The sequence below is a fragment of the Telopea speciosissima genome, chromosome 2 (genome assembly GCF_018873765.1).
Source record: "Telopea speciosissima isolate NSW1024214 ecotype Mountain lineage chromosome 2, Tspe_v1, whole genome shotgun sequence".
Lineage (NCBI taxonomy): Eukaryota > Viridiplantae > Streptophyta > Magnoliopsida > Proteales > Proteaceae > Telopea > Telopea speciosissima.
The window spans coordinates 1,437,342-1,454,092 of record NC_057917.1 but is presented as its reverse complement, the minus strand read 5'-3'; the positions used below and the strand labels follow the sequence as shown (position 1 = coordinate 1,454,092).

The window sequence follows — 16,751 nt, the reverse complement described above, 5'->3', positions numbered from 1 at the left end:
TTACCCTAAACAAAAAAAAAAAGGCATGAAAGGCTAGAGGGAAATGTAATAAAGTCTGCTAGCTCAAAATATCTTCTCCCAAAGACAAATATGAGAACTAGGGGTGTCAATGGGCCGTTTCAGGCTGGTTTCGGTTTTGATGTGACTTTTATAGAAATCAAAACCAAACCATTAAGAAATGTTCGATTTCGATTTCGGTGCGGTTTGATTTTGTGTCGGTTTCGGTTCATGATAACGGGTTGATATCGGTTTGGATTCGATTTGGTACCAGTTTTATATAACTAGTAAGGTCCAATAAGTACTAATTTTTTTTCTCTTTCTCTTTTAAGTACATAAAATATTTCAAATACAATGCATCTTTGTATCCTATGTCCTATGGCCTATGGATACAATTGGTTGGGTAATCACTAACAAAAGATATGAGATAAAGTGAGAAACTATCACAAAACATTTAGGGGGCAATGAGGCATTAGGCATTTATTGATTTATTTATTTATTGGGTTAGGTCGATTCGATTTGGGTTCGGGTCTAATGGTTCGGACTACCGATGTATCATTGGGCTAGCCCAAACCAAACCAAATAGTTTGCTTCTCTGAATCTACAAACCGAATCCGAATCATTAAGAGTTTGATCCGGACTCATTCGAATTGGTTCGAACCGATTTGGTCGATTCGGATTGGATATTAGCACCCCTAATGAGAACCCATCGAAAAAGAGACATGCATGTAAGGCCAGAGGAGGTGTACGGTATCTCCCTAAATAAAGTACGACATCATGGAGCGGAAATCCATCAAAAAGAAAGTCTCACATAGGGAGGACGATTATTATAAATTACACAATTATAGAAACAAAAAGGCCCGCGAGACACCATGCTGATAAAGTAATTTTTTGTCACATCAGTCATGGCCAGAGGTCAGAATCTAGAGTACAGTAATTTGAAAGATACTACTACTGCCCCGACATATAAAGATGCTAAAATATTCTTTTCACATCTACTTGTCTTTATTCATCATTTTCTTTCTTTGGCTTGATTATTTTCTTCATGATAATCATTGATGGTTTTCCCTCACTTTTTTTCTCCCACAATTCACAGACAGACTATGTGGCGTAGAAGATAAGGTATTGGCCACTAGACTCAAAGGACTTTTGACCCAAATCATTTCTCCAGTTAACAACATCTTTTCGGCAGACAGTGTGGTCAAATGCCACTCCTGAGTTTAAAAGATCTTGTATTTCTACGGCCTTAGAGCGTAACACTTGCTTATGGATAAGAACTCTTTTCACCAAAAAAAAACAAAAAAAAAAAAAAAACTCACAAACAGATAGATGTGAAACATCGGGACCGTTTTCTATCGTTTCCTAGAAAGATCAACTAGAGGGGTTAGCTGGAAAATTATCACCTCCAGTTTGCTGATCGGCCCAGTTCCCCAATTCCTCTAATAGGGAGATGATGGATCCCACCCGAGCAGGGTGTTTGGGCATGGGTAGAGAGGTCATTTCAGCCCCCCCTTTGTTAGAGAAACTGGGGAACTAGGCCGATCAGCAAACTGGAGGTGATAAAGATCCGGGGTTAGGTTCGACAAGCATTGCTTCAAAAAAATATCACACTCCCCAAAACAAGTGGAATCAACAGAACCACTCACCAACTGTTGTTGTTTTCATGACTCAAATAGGAACCAACCCTTAAATATCGTGGAGTGATTCTTCTCTTCACATACACTCTTTATATGACATGTGTTAAAAAATATAATTTAAAATTGATAAATTAATAGTAAGATCCACACCACCTAGGATTTTTCTCCTCTCAGGTTCCTAGATCTATAAGTTCTTGTAAGTACCCCTCTAAAAAGTTGACACATGGATAAGTAACAGGCAACGGTTATTTTTGAATCCTCTTAAAAACCCACCTAACCCTAACTCAGTCGGGTTTCACTGTTCGGGTTTCCTCTCTCACACCGCCCTCTCTCACTGACCCAACTGTTTCTCTCCCCTCCTCTCTCTCTCTCTCTCTCTCTCGTTGCTGGAGTGTTCTAGCAACGGCACGACGGTAGTGCAACGAAGACTAGTATCTAAGGTTATGAAGAGAGCTTACTGTGAGAGATGCTCATCGTTTGGGATATCGTCCCTGCTTGGATTTCAGCCAGGAGAATCAACGGTACAGTGTTGGGATTGTGAAGGATCAGACCAAGTATTTGATGGTTGTGGTTTCTGGTGTTATTGCAAGTGAACGTTATTTGGGGGGATGAAAGGTAAAGACAGAGTGAAAATTCATAGCTCAGATAAGAATTAGTGGAAAAAATGGTTTTCTAAGATCTGAAATACAATCGATTTAAGAGTCCTGTTCTAGTGTTCCTGTTCAGATTTTCAAATCCTGGTTTTCTAAGATCTGAGTTGTTGAATCTGATTTTTGTTGCGGTTTAAGATTTCATATCATTGTTTATTCACCAATCAGATCATCATTGGTTTACTCTTTTGAATCCCTTACATCCTGCAACTGATTTCTCAATCCTATCTAGGTTTCAAGAATCTAACTTCAAGTACGATGTTTCTAGATTATTTACCTTACTGAAAAGACCCTTCGACCAGAATATCTTCCATATTTGATTTGTTTCCATTGAGTTTTTAAATATCTTTTGAATCTGGGTTTTATCCCTTACCTGCGATTCTGGTTTCATTTGGGTTTTTGAACTGATAGAGTTCTTATTTTATCAAACCGGTAAAGGACTAGATCAGTGGAGAGGGTGATCAAAGTCAAGCACAGATGAGCTTATAGGCAACCAATATCAAACATACAGATTCTGGTGGGCTGTTTGTGTAAGGGTATTTATGTAATATTCCTTTATATGTTTTACTATAATCCTACTTGTATTAATGCCCAGGCTGTGAGGGGCAATCTAGTAATTAGCCCATCTGACCTAAACCCTAGTTTTCCTATATATACTAGCTGGAGGCAGCAGTCTGGGTATTCCAAACTAGATACTCAGGGTGTAATGCTTTAAGCAACCTTGTGCTTAAAACCCTAACCCTAACAATCTTAAAGCATTATGATTTTTATTTCTCTGTGATCTAGATCGACTTTGGATTTCGGATCAACATTCGGCTTTGGTGATTGATCGTTTTTATTTTGAGAGATCAACGTTAGTACATCTCACTTTTGGTTTGTTGATCAATTTGCGTGATCGGCTTCGGCTTTGATTTATCATTCACAAGTGACAGATGATCGATTTGGTCTCAGATTCATTGTTATGATCGTGCATTTGATCATGCGGGTTTGATCGTTTTGTGTTTTCTTAGCCTGTGCTTTGAAAATCGGACCTGCAGAAGGTAATAAGAGTTTTGTATTCTCAAAACTTTTGATCGATTGATTTTATTTTAATAAAAAAAAAAACCAAAAAGGTGGGAAAGCATTGATTGCTCTGGAAAGAGTTTTGTCATTATTCAAAGTTCATTAATTTCATTCACAGTCCACTTCTCTCCTTGATTTGATTAATTATTAAAAAAAAAAAAAAAAAAAAGGAAAGGAGAAAGGGACAAGGAGACTTTGGATGAATGTTTCCGAATGCTTTTCACAAAAAGCACTGATTGTTACCAAAAAAAAAAAAAGGGAGCCAAGAAGGGAAAGTGCAATTCTTTGACTTCGGTTATCACAATCGTACAAAGGGAGAGTACAGTTTTTTTGCTTCGGTTATTATAACCGTACGGCATCATCAGTGATCAACACTTCTATCGACCAACATTAGTGTGCACGTTGTGAGCGTCGACACCACTGCAACTCCGCGATCTTTTTCTTCGTCATCTAAATTCAGGGTTCTCCATCTCAGGTGTGACTGTTCCTTGAGCATTTATTTTTTTTTATTTATTTGAACTTTTGTTTGGGCATATAAACAAATCACTTAATATGGAGAAACACGCTGCTCCAATTGAGATGATCAAATTGGAAAGTTTTAGTGGCTCGAGTTCGCTTCTTGGAAAAGGAAGACTTAGTTTGGATCAAGTACCTTAATATTTTCTACATCGTAGTAAATACTTTTTCCGATTGTACGGACTCTAATCAAGCCCAATGGATAAGTGATGAGGACTTTTGCAAAGACTACCTATTGAACTCGCCTGTCGATAGGTGCAGAGACCTATAGTAAATATGAGTCTCGCAAAAGAGATTTGGGAAAACCTAGAAGCCCAATTCAAAAAGGAGGAGGACCTATCAAAACTCACTTGGTTGACAAGTTTATGGACTTCAAGTTTCAAGAAGATAAGGAGATACTTCCACAAGTAACAGACTTTGAGAACTTGAGAACAAAATTGAACCAAGAAAACATCCCCGTTGTTGATGCATTCTTAGTGGGTGCAATTATCTTTAAGTTACCCTCTACCTGGCATTCCTTTAAAACTGAGATGCACAGAAAGAAAACACAAGTGGGGCTGGATGATCTCAAACGGTTCATTAGAATCGAAGATGAGAACAGAGCCAGAATAACTTGGAGATGGTGAAACAACAACAGTATCGCCAATTTGGTTTCACAACCCAAGAAATATCCTAGGCGCTCCAAGCCACCTAAGAAAGAACCCCAACAGTTGGAGGCCAAAAAGCCTAATTTTAAAAAGAGGAGCAAGTGTCGCAACTGTGGAAAGTGGGGTCACTATGCATCTAAGTGTAGGGGTCCTAAGAAAGGGAACACTGACACACCACAGAAGGAAGTTCATATGCTGGTGGACAAGACTGAGCCTACTAACTTTGTTGCCATGGTTGGCAAGGGTAAGGGGTTGGCCAGTACATCTTCAGATTGGTGGTTAGACTCTGGAGCGACTTGTCATGTTTGCAATAGCAAGGACCTGCTCACCGATGTTGTTCAAGTAGCGTAGATCACATCAGCAAAATGGAGACGTCGTGGAAGTGGCTCAACAAGGGACAGCGAACTTGGTTTTATCATCAGGTAAAATATTAACTTTGAAAAATGTTAAAATCTTTCCTGGTTTTGAAAAGAATTTAATTTCCATTGGAATTTTGCTTGATGCTAGCATGTCTATTATTTTTAGTAGTGGTAGAGTAACATTGTCTGTTAACTCCTTTTATTTTGGATGTGCTTATAATTTGAATGGTATGTTTAGGTTGAGTTTAGCTAATGAGACAATAAACCAGGTTAACCATAATTTACTTGATCCCAAAATATTACATTGTAGGTTAGGACATGTGAACTATAGGAAAATGCTCAAACTAGCTAAAACTCATAATTTACCATTAGACACTTCAATTAGATTTAACAGATGTGAAGTGTGTGCTCAAACTAAAATAACTAGAAAACCGTTGACCGGTTTCTAGGAGCACTCAACTTCTTGAACTTATACATTCGACATTTGTGACTTTAAAAGCTACACAACTAGAGGAGGTCGGAAGTATTTGATAACATTTATAGACGATTTTTCTAGATATTGTCATTTATACCTTTAAAATCTAAAGATGAAGCTTTTGAAAAATTTAAAATTTTCAAGAATAGGGTAGAAAATCGATTGAACTTGAAAATTAAAAGATTTAGAAGTGATAGGGAGGAGAATACAAATTGACAGAGTTCAAGGAATTCCGGCCTCTGCAGCATAATCCTTGAAACTACTCGCTCCTTACTCACCTCAATCAAATGGCATAGCCGAAAGAAAGAACAGGACGTTAACGAGAGATGTTAAACTCCATGTTATTGACAATGGGTATGCCCTCTTGCTATTGGGGAGAAGCAGTGTTGACTGCAAATCACATTCTAAATAGACTACCACATTCAAAACTGACTTCTACACCTTATGAACTATGGCATAATCATCCCGTAGATATGACACTCTTAAGGTTTGGGGTCGTAGCTTATGTTAGGATACAAGACCCTAGGAGACTTAAGGTGGGAACTAGAACAAACACTTGTGTATATCTTGGTTGTGCGAAGACAAGGTCACAGATCGGTTTTTGGATCTATCAACCAATGTGGTGATAGAATCTAGGGATGCTATATTCTTTGAGGATAAATTCCTTAGAGATAAAGGCCTCGACCTTGCCTGGTTTGGATCAAGTGGTTACTGAAATCACCTTTGGAATCAACCAATTGTTTCTCGACACTACTCCCACAATGCTCCTTGAATCGAATCTAGAAGAGTATCTACTAGAGATCGAGTACCCAAGAATTTTGGTGAGGATTTTGTGACCTACCATTTAGAGGCTGATCGATCCACCTATAAGGAAGCGATGAGATCTAGGGACTCCCTGTTATGGAAAGAAGCCATTGATGAGGAAATGAGCTCTTTAATGCGTAATGAGACCTGGCACCTTGTTGATCTCGCCTAGAGGGGCCAAGACAATAGGGTGTAAGTGGGTATCAAGAAGAAACTTAATCCGGATGGGTCTATAGCCAGGTATAAAGCACGATTAGTAGCTAAGGGCTATAAACAGTGAGAGGGATAGATTATTTTGACATCTACTCTCCGGTCTGTCATTTGGCAACAATAAGGATTCTTCTTGCCATAGCATCTATTGAGCACTATGTTGTGCATCAAATGGATGTAAAAATGGCTTTCCTTAATGGAGACCTAACAGAAGAAATCTACATGAACCAACCTGAAGGGTTTGTCATGGAAGGTTCTGAAAAAAGAGTTTGTAAATTAAACAAATCTCTCTATGGTCTTAAACAAGCACCTAAATTGTGGCATGAGAAGTTTGACAAGACAGTAAAGAGCTTTGGTTTTCAAACCAGCAACTCGGATAAGTGCCTTTATTTTTTGTCTGAGTCAAACAAGGTTGCGATTATTTGCTTGTATGTAGACGACATGTTGATTCTAGGTTCTGATCTCTCTGTAGTGAGTGACATTAAAGAAACCTTGTCCAAAGAATTCAACATGAAAGATCTTGGTGTGGTAGACACCATTCTTGGGATGAGAGTAAGTTTCAGTGAGCAAGGGATCACCCTTAGTCAGACTCATTACATTGAGAAGCTACTTTCTAGCTGGGGATACAGTGATTGTAGACCGATTGAGACACCCTATGACTATAACAAACGGTTGAAACCTAACACAGGTGACACCATGAATCAGTTAGATTATTCTAAACTGATTGGTAGTCTCATGTATGCAATGAGTTGCACTAGGCCGACATAGCCTTTACTTAGGCATGCTTGAGTCGCTTCACTAGTAATCCTGGAAAAGAGCATTGGGATGCCCTATCGAGGCTGATGAGATACCTTAAGGGTACTCAAGGTTATGCTTTATGTTATAATGGACATCCTCCAACTTTGGAAGGATATTCTGATGCATCTTGGTGCTCAGATTTGGGAGACAGCAGATCCACCAGTGGCTATGTATTTACACTAGGAGGAGCAACGTAGCATGGAAATCCAAAAGACAGACTAGTATTGCTCGTCATCTATGGAATCGAACTTTATGCTCTAGCTTCATGGGAGATGAAGCAGAGTGGATAAAGGATCTCGATCATGGATATTCCATTGAGGAGTTTTAAGTTAAACTCTATATCTATATTCTCGTGATAATCAAGCAACCAAGACGATTGTGAATAACTCACTCTTTAATGGTAAGAGGAGACACATCAGGAAACAAGCTATGCTGAATTATAGAACAGAACAAGGGATTATCACTTTGATTGATGTGAGATCGAAGGATAATACGGCATGCCCTTACAAAGGGATTGAACAAAGATCGAACATTCAAAACTACAGGGGAGATGGGGTTAAAGACCATTTAGTCAGTCTTAACCTAACCCAATATTATTTTGAATTATTCGAATCTCATCTAGCCTTGGTAAGCATTCGGACAGATTTACATGTTTCGATAACTTAGTTAGGTTACTAAGTATGGGGGTTTGTGAAACCATTCCAAACTTGATGGTGTAGCAAATTTTCATGTGAAGTCTCCTTACTTTGTTATTCCACAAAGGAATATGAAAAATGTCTGATATGTTTCAATGATATTGTGCTAGTCTTTATGTCATTCCAAATTTGATGACATGTCTTTCATAGTATGGTGTACCATTCCAAATTTGATGATACAACATAAATCTATGACTGATATGACGAATACAGTATTCCAAATGGAAACATGGTATGGTCATTATGATAGAGACTATATAGGATCGAGTTCTTATAAAGAAACTTGATGATGATGCTTATTGTTTTTGATTTACCTTCAGCTATATATGAAATGTACTAAGTTCTTATTGTTGAACTAGATACTATTGTGCAAATGATTGAATTCATAATATCTTATGAAATTCATATTTGACAAATTACAGAGAATGGCGAAGATGGAGGAGAACGGTTGAATCTGGATCTCGATGAGGATGACTTACTTGATGAGTAAAGTCACATGGATTGCAAGGACTTTTCCTTTTGATTATTTCTTTTGGTTTAGCCACTTGCATGTGGAACTTCGGATTTATTGTTGGGTTTAGTTTTAATCTAAAACCTTTGTTTTATTTCTTGAAGTTTACTTATTTCTTATTTGATTTATTGGATTATTGATATTCAATTTATATTGATTCAATTACTGATTGAACAATGGTTCCTATACATGTGTAATGGATATATGTAGAACATAGGAGGAGATTGTAAGGGTATTTATGTAATATCCCTTTATATGTTCTAATATAATCCTACTTGTATTAATGCCCAGGCTGTGAGGGGCAATCTAGTAATTAGCCCATCTGACCTAAACCCTAGTTTTCCTATATATACTAGCTGGAGGCAGCAGCAGTCTGGGTATTCCAAACTAGATACTCAGGGTGTAATGCTTTAAGCAACCTTGTGCTTAAAACCCTAACCCTAACAGTTTGTACATAGGGGGTTGCCCATTTGAATTCCCACTGATATTAAATAATGAAAAATCACCCTGATTCCTGAACCCTTGCTATTTCGTATGAACAATTGAGAGAGGCTCTTCGTAGCTCATGGGGAGAAGCTCTGGTTTGGCGCAATCCGTCGTCGTCGCTGGAACACTCCGGGTGCGAGAGAGATGACTGAGAGAGGAGAGGAACAATGTCGGTCAGTGAGACTTTTTTTGGTGCAAGTGTCGGTCAGTGAGACAAGAAGGCGTGAGAGAGGAAATCCGAACAGAGAAACCCAACTAAGTTGCGGTTGGGTGGGTTTTTTAGAGGATTAAAAAATGACCGTTGGATGTTACTTGTCCACATGTCAACTTTTTAGGTGGGTACTTATAAGAACTTCCAGATCTGGGAACCTGAGAGGAGAAAAATCCCCCTTGGATAGTCAGCTTTGGTAAAACTAATTATGTATACGTTATAGAGATGAAAATATATACAAGACCCCTTGAAGCCCGCTGATGTGAAGGTGTTGTCGATCTTGGAAGATATTAGACATATCACATCTTACTTGGATGATTGCAGTTTCTCTTTTGTTTCAAGGGCTGCTAATTCTGGATTTTAATCCTCTCCATTTCCCCATCTGTTATTTCTTGTTATTTTCCCCCTGAAAGTGCAACATGTGGCACAAGTAAATCTAACGGCCATAATTCATTCTCTTAATTTTAACTAAGAATTAACCCTGGTTATACCAACCCAGAGCCTAACCCGGGTCAGTGTAACCAAACCAACCCCTAAACCCATGGTTAATTCAGATTCAAACGCACAACCCTATTCTCGTTTTCTCCAAATCTTTCTCTCTCTTGCCTCATTCACACGATTCTCTCAACCTCACCCCCCATCTCGCCGTGTGAAGCGACGGAGACAAGAAGGAGAGTTGGAGTTGCAGTTGTCTAGTGAAGCCGCTGGAGACGAATCCCTCAACCTTGCCCCCATCTCTCTCTGTCAGTATTCCATCTCCCTCCCTCACTCATCCCTCTCACAACTCCTCAGTGGCAACGACGACAGCGACGACGACGGCGACGTCCTCTCTCTCATCCTGCTGCTGCTTTTCGGTGTACTCGTCCTGACCTGAATCTCAATCTCCTCTCTCACTCATGCTGGAAATACTCTCTCGCGCTTCCCTCTCACGAGTCATGACTCCTCAGTGTTCCTGGCGACGTCCTTTCTCAAGCATCCTTTCTCTGTGTTCGAGACGACCCTTCTGCTCTTTACAAATCCTAAGCGAGAAAACTAGTTGTAGTAGATTTCCCATCTTCTTGTTTGATCGGATTCTCTTCCATCTTTCCCTCCCATTTCACAAACCCTAATCGAAATTCGTGTTTCCCTTTTTCTATTTTTTTTCTTACCTTTTCTCTTACCTTCTTTCCCTCCCATTTGAGAAACCCTAAGCGAAGCACAGAGAAGGAACCTATACTCTTTGTCGGTGGGAATTTCATCCTCCTCCATTGGATCATCAAATTTAAAAACTGGGTTTTCAATAGAAAGGCCAGAGGTGAAAAGGGTTCCTCTGCAAAGAGGGCATGTTGAGTTTGGCAGGAGCCAAGTGTCTATACAGTTGATATGAAAAGCATGGCAACATATGGGAAGCAACCTAAGTTTGTCTTGTTCTGAAAGTTCACAGAGGTAAACAGCACAATCGAAGGGTTCTTTTAGACCCATTTTCTCATTGTAGAGGAAAACAGGAAGAGCATATATGAAAACTTGATCTAGACCCGAGTCATGGAGATGGAATAACTATTGTAACTGTCTTTGTAGAGCATCAAGCCTGACAATTCTAGGTATCTATTAGACTGAGAAGTTGATGAGGAAGATGGTTTCTTTGAGGAATCTAACGAGCAGGTGGAGCAAACCAGATATGAAGAATATAACAGCTAAAATAACTATGATTAAAAGAATAGCTGGACTGATTCTTCTACCAGATGACGGTGGGGTTGATCCATTCTGATTATTACTACTATAAGGAAATCTGAATGAGGAATAAGAAGAAAGAGGAGAAATACCAGGTGGAAAGTTACAAGTATCATTTTTTTCCTTGATTTGGGACTGAAACCAAGACATCTGAGGATGTGTAGATGGGACGGACCAAAGAGTCGTCCATGTTCTCATCTTTCTAATATGAAAACCAAAACCCCTCAGAGTAAGCTAAGAAAAAGCATACTTTCCTGCCTTTGAGAGAAAACTAGCTTAAATTTTGTTTCAATTTGAAGGAACTAAAAAGAAAAGATTACCCATTTCTCCCACTAAGATAAGGCCTAATTCATTCAAGCAGATAGTACACAAGAAAGCAAACATTCTTGAGATTTGAGAACAAAACAGTGGCTGGAGAAGGTGTTTCTATGCTAAAATAATGAAATCCAATTCAGGTGTCTCCTTCCCCTTCCCCCTTCCCTGCTGAGAGGCTTCTGCAATTAATCCAGATTCTTCTTCTTAAGCCTGTCTTTGTTTTACCTCATGCCTGTGGCAGCCAGCTTAGTCGATTCATTTAAAAAACTTACAAGGATTACAAAATCTGCTCAAGTGAAAAAGCTTCTTGCATGTAATGATCATCCTCACAATGCTAAACCTGATTTATAGATTGGTTTGTGTGCTGAATTTTTTAGGATAATATTCAAAGAAGTAATGCTTAAGATAGATCAAAGAAAACCATTGAACGCAGTAGATCCTCACAATTACATAATATGTTGTACCAGTGTTTAAACCCAGAATTGAACATCTTGTTCCAGGGAGCCCTAAACTCTACAAACAATGCAACAAACAACATGAATAAGGGTGGGTAATATGGGATCAACCAGTTGAGGATTCAATATTACTGATGTAGTAACTCAAGGACAGAGCAAGGTCTGCTGAATCATATTTTACATAGCATCTTGTACAATGATACATAGGAGAATACAAGGTATCCAATCTGGCTACAGGGTACTTGAGATAGATCAAAGAAAACCATTGAACGCAACAGATCAAAGTTAACTATTCTTGGGCATTGAACACTTGGCAGTGGATCCATTTCATGCAATAAGATTGATCAAAGAGTACTTCAAAATAATGAAGAAAGGGGGGAAAAGCTAAAGACAATAAAAATGAAAAGAAAAATTGTTCTTGAGTCCTAGTGGAATCGAACCACCATCCCATGGGTGTAACCCTACGTGCTCTTCCATTTGAGCTAAAGACTCACCTACCTATATAAACCATGTTAACAAAGGTATATAATAAAAATTTAACGGATCACAAATAATGGATTGATTCAAAGAACAAAAAAATGAAAAACAAATCCAATTCCAACAATCCAACTGAATCATAGGTTCCATAAGCAAGAAACAAATCCAATTCTACTAATTCAATGTTTTACCCAAATAACAAAGGAGAATATTAATGTCAATTTATTATTTGAAAAATGATATACAGGACACATCTGAGATGCAAATTTTGTTTTTAAAAAATAAAAATCTGAGGAGCAAGTTGTTTCCCATCTAAAAACAATTCTCCACTTCATTCCCCCCCAAAAAATATCTTACATGGTTTTACCTGGAAACAAATAAAACCTAAACAAAAAATTGATTAGCTTGTGAGTTAGATTCTGTTGGTGTATTTGCATAACCCCAAAATGTCTTGATGCATAAAGTGTATATTTAATTGATACTCAAGCCTAGCCATTGCATATTATAGCTCAATTATCGATCTCATTTTTCTTGTCAAACCTGATGGTGTAGGAAAATGTGAAAAGGGAAAAGAACAAGCAAAAGCAAAAACACCCTACTCAATAATCGATCTCTATGAATGAACTCAAGAAGAAATACGTACACAATTTCATTCTCCTTCTCTGCCAAGGGAAAACAAGAAAACTCAAAACTCAAAGCAAACTCAGACATTCTCTTTCTCCTCCCTCTCTGCTACAACTGGTTTTCTCGCTTAGGGTTTGGGAAATGGGAGAGAAAGAGGAAAAGAGAATCCGATCGAACAAGAAGATGAGAAATCTACTACAACTGGTTTTCTCGCTTAGGGTTTGTAAAGAGCAGAAGGGTCGTCTAGAACACAGAGAGAAGGATGCATGAGAAAGGGATGAGTGAGAGAGGGAGGCACGAGAGAGTATTTCCAGGGTGAGTGAGAGAGGAGATCGAGATTCAGGTCAGGGCGAGTACACCGGAAAGCAGCAGCAACAGGGTGAGAGAGAGGACATCGTCGTCGTCGTCGCTATCGTCATTGCCACTGAGGAGTCGTGAGAGGGATGAGTGAGAGAGGGTGATGGAATAGTGACAAAGAGAGATGGGGGTGAGGTTGAGAGATTCGTGCTCCACAGAGAGAGATGGGGGCGAGGTGGAGAGATTCGTCTCCGATAGCTTCACACGACAACTGCAACTCCGATTCTTCTTCTCGTCTCCGTCGCTTCACACGGCGAGATGGGGGCGAGGTTGAGAGAATCGTGTGAATGAGGCAGGAGAGAGAAAGATTTGGGGAAAACGAGAATAGGGTTGTGCGTTTGAATCTGAATTAACCATGGGTTTAGGGGTTGGTTTGGTTACATTGACCCGGGTTAGGCTCTGGGTTGGTGTAACCAGGGTTAATTCTTAGTTAAAATTAAGAGAATGAATTATGGTGGTTAGATTTACCTGTGCCACATGTCGCATTTTCAGGGGGGAAATAACAAGAATTAACAAATGGGGAAATGGAGAGGATTAAAATCCGGTAATTCTATAGCAGACTGCCTTGCCATGAGGGCCCTATCCGTTTCGGGGAGAATGGTTTGGCCCAATTCCGATCCTTGGTTATCTAAAGATGTTGTCTCAGAATTCAGGAGTTTTACCCGCTCTCTTCAATAAAGCTTCTTCCAACCAAAAAAAAGAAAATATATACAAGAAATTTCCACTTAAACATATCAATATCATATCCAAATAAGAAAGCTCTAAACAAGGGAACATAATAGTAGACAGTATTACATGCAATACAGGAAACCTTTCCTTTCATAGTTAAAATGAAAGAGATAACATATGAGCAGTAGTAAATTACAAAGACCAAACTCAAACATGCATAGTGAGCCATCGTTCAATTTATTTTACTAGAGTGAATTAATATCTCTATGCAGCCATGCTGTGGAGCACTACAGTCTCAACGGTCAGACAGGGTCCGAACGCAGCAAGAACACCCCACTCAAGCCCTTCACCGGTGGTCTTCAACCCCACTTCGATCGACATCTTCCTCATCTCATCCAATATGAAAAACACAGATGGGTTACTCATGTTACCATACTCGCTACGGATGTGTCGTGCTGCTCGCAGCTTTTCCGGTTTAAGGGAGAGCTTGGACTCAATCTGGTCTAGAACGGTCCAGAAAATTGAGTTCCAATCAGAGATACCCAGTGGCTCAAATGCCTCAACAAGGATCTTCTCAATGTTGTCGGAGATGATGTAGGGAACCTCTTTAAGAAGTTGGATGGTGAGACCAACCTCTCTGAGATGCCCACCAATGGCATCTCCACTGTCAGGGAGGATGGTTTGGGAAGCTGAGACCAGCTCGAACTAGGGCTTCTCAACACCAGGAATTGGGTCAGCCCCAACTATCACTGCAGCTGCTCCATCTCCGAAAAGAGATTGACCCACAAGACTGTCAAGGTGAGTCTCGCTCGGGCCACGGAAGGACACAGCATAGATCTCGGAGCATACTATAAGGACACGTGCACCTTTATTGTTCTCTGCAAGGTCCTTGGCCAGGCGAAGGACCGTACCACCTGCAAAGCATCCTTGGTTGTACATCATGACTCGCTTCACAGTGGATCAGAGGCCAAGGAGTTTGGTGAGTTGGTAGTCTGCTCCGGGCATGTCGACACCACTGGTGGTGCAGAAGATCAAGTGGGTGATCTTGGACTTCTCCTGTCCCCACTCTTTGATGGCGATATCCGCTGTTTCTTTCCCCAGCTTTGGCACCTCAACAACCAATATGTCTTGCCTGGCATCAAATGAAGGCGCCATGAAAGCACAGATGTTTGGGTTCTCCTTGAGGATCTCCTGGGTCAAGTACATGTAGCGCTTCTTGATCATGGACTTGTCGCCTAAGAAAGTTAGGCTGTATTAATTAATTACAAAACCCAACAATGAAAAAATATATATAGGGAGGGAGGGAGGGAGGGGAGAGATATTGTACGTTACTTTTTAGTTAATTAGATTAGATTACTTACAAAGACGCTGTAACTTCTCCTTTAGTTCAGTCATGTGCTCGCTGTTGGTGACTCGGAAGTAGAAGTCCGGGTAAGTGCTTTGTTCGATGCAGTTGGGTGGAGTTGCAGTGCTGATAGCCATCACCGTGGCGGGGCCTGCAGCTCTCTGGGCTTTGCGGATGGCGTCGACGGTCACCATTTTCATCTGGCAGTGAAGAAGCTTATAAGGATTTGTGTTGCAGTTGAGATAACAACTGAACGAACACGAACATATGTTTGCATGGAGAAGAATGGTGTATCCGTATGGTGGACACATATATATAGGAGTCGTCCGGAGTATGGAGGGTAGGTGGAGGGCTATTTATGGGAGTAAAATGACAGTGTCGTCATGACTATGGTCTTTACTAGGAGTGGAGTAGGGCAGGGCAGGGCAGGGCGTAGATAGGTGGCAGGGTATCACCTAATCCTCTGGTTGGTTTTTGTGCCATGTGCCTTATTACTAATAGAGGATGGATTCCTCTAACTATTTCCTTTTATTTTGTTTTCTTATATTATGAAAATTCATGACATATTTTGGTAAGAAATTCATGACATTCCATGTCAAGATGGTTAGGAGTTAGGATAGGTGAACATACATGCTTACTTGCACGTATGTATAGAATGCTTATATGGTCTTCACCCAACACCTGATAATTCATAATTGTCCTTTTCTTACATAGATGTTGAGTAAGAATCGTATGTCTCTAGCCATTGATATGTTCCTATCACCTTAGCCATATCTTCCTCCACGTTATCTACTTGCTCCTCTCTTCTCGTACTCGTACGCACATGGTACATTTTTTGGCTGCTGCCCAGGTTGCAGCCATGTTCCTGCTGCCCCCATCATAGATGCTGACTTGGAATCCTAAAAGGTATTTTGGAAAATATTGACACCTAACATAATATTTATGATTCCATAGGAGAAGGGGATTATTCCAAGTTGACACCTACAATGGGGGATAGCAGGAACATAGCTGCAACCCGGGTAATAGCCAAATTTTTTTCTGCACTCATGGTCATGTTATTGAAAATGTTGAGTTCCCTGGTCCAGGGGCCTCAGGTGTTGATTTAAGACCCATGTCATCTAGCTTCCTTAATTAATAACATTGTTACCCGACTCTTTATCGCCCGATTAGTCTCATTTATAGGCTAATTAATTCGTTCACAGTCCAATTAACATGAGCTTAATTATGTATTGGTAAACCAACCAATCGAATACTAACATGTCCATGCCGGGCTTGCTTACTAGGACCAATTTACTAAATGGTCAATAGTAGTGATCGGTTAAGCCCGAATGAAACTTACCGGGCGAGACCATTTGACACCTCTACTTTTCCAAGCTGAAAGAGGAGTCCTAGGAATCGAAGAGGTCTGACCAGGTCCTCGTACGAGGACCGACCTTGGGACCTCCACACCACCCACATGGAATCAATTGCCCCCTCTGTAGTCCCCTGGATTCTATGCGGGTGGCGTGGAGGTCCCAACGTCGAGATCCGAGTGTGCATACCCGCATACCCTATTATTTTTCTTTCCTAAAGAGAGAGAAGCCAAACCCCAGCCCGGAAATTGGGCCAAGGTCGAAAGGAAACCGTTATTCCAGTTAGAGACTAAGCCAACGGTTATATAATAGACCCCATCATTCGTATTTTGCCACGTGGAATTGATTGTGGTCTAAGTACTCGTATATCCTGCCATGTGTAAAAACGG

At 40.1% G+C, this 16,751-nt stretch overlaps 2 pseudogenes; both read right to left on the bottom strand.

Moving 5' to 3' along the window:
* Positions 1-9,836: 9,836 nt before the first annotated feature.
* Positions 9,837-10,966, bottom strand: LOC122653188 (annotated as a pseudogene).
* Positions 10,967-13,925: 2,959 nt separating this feature from the next.
* On the bottom strand, positions 13,926-15,210 carry LOC122651291 (annotated as a pseudogene).
* Positions 15,211-16,751: the final 1,541 nt, after the last annotated feature.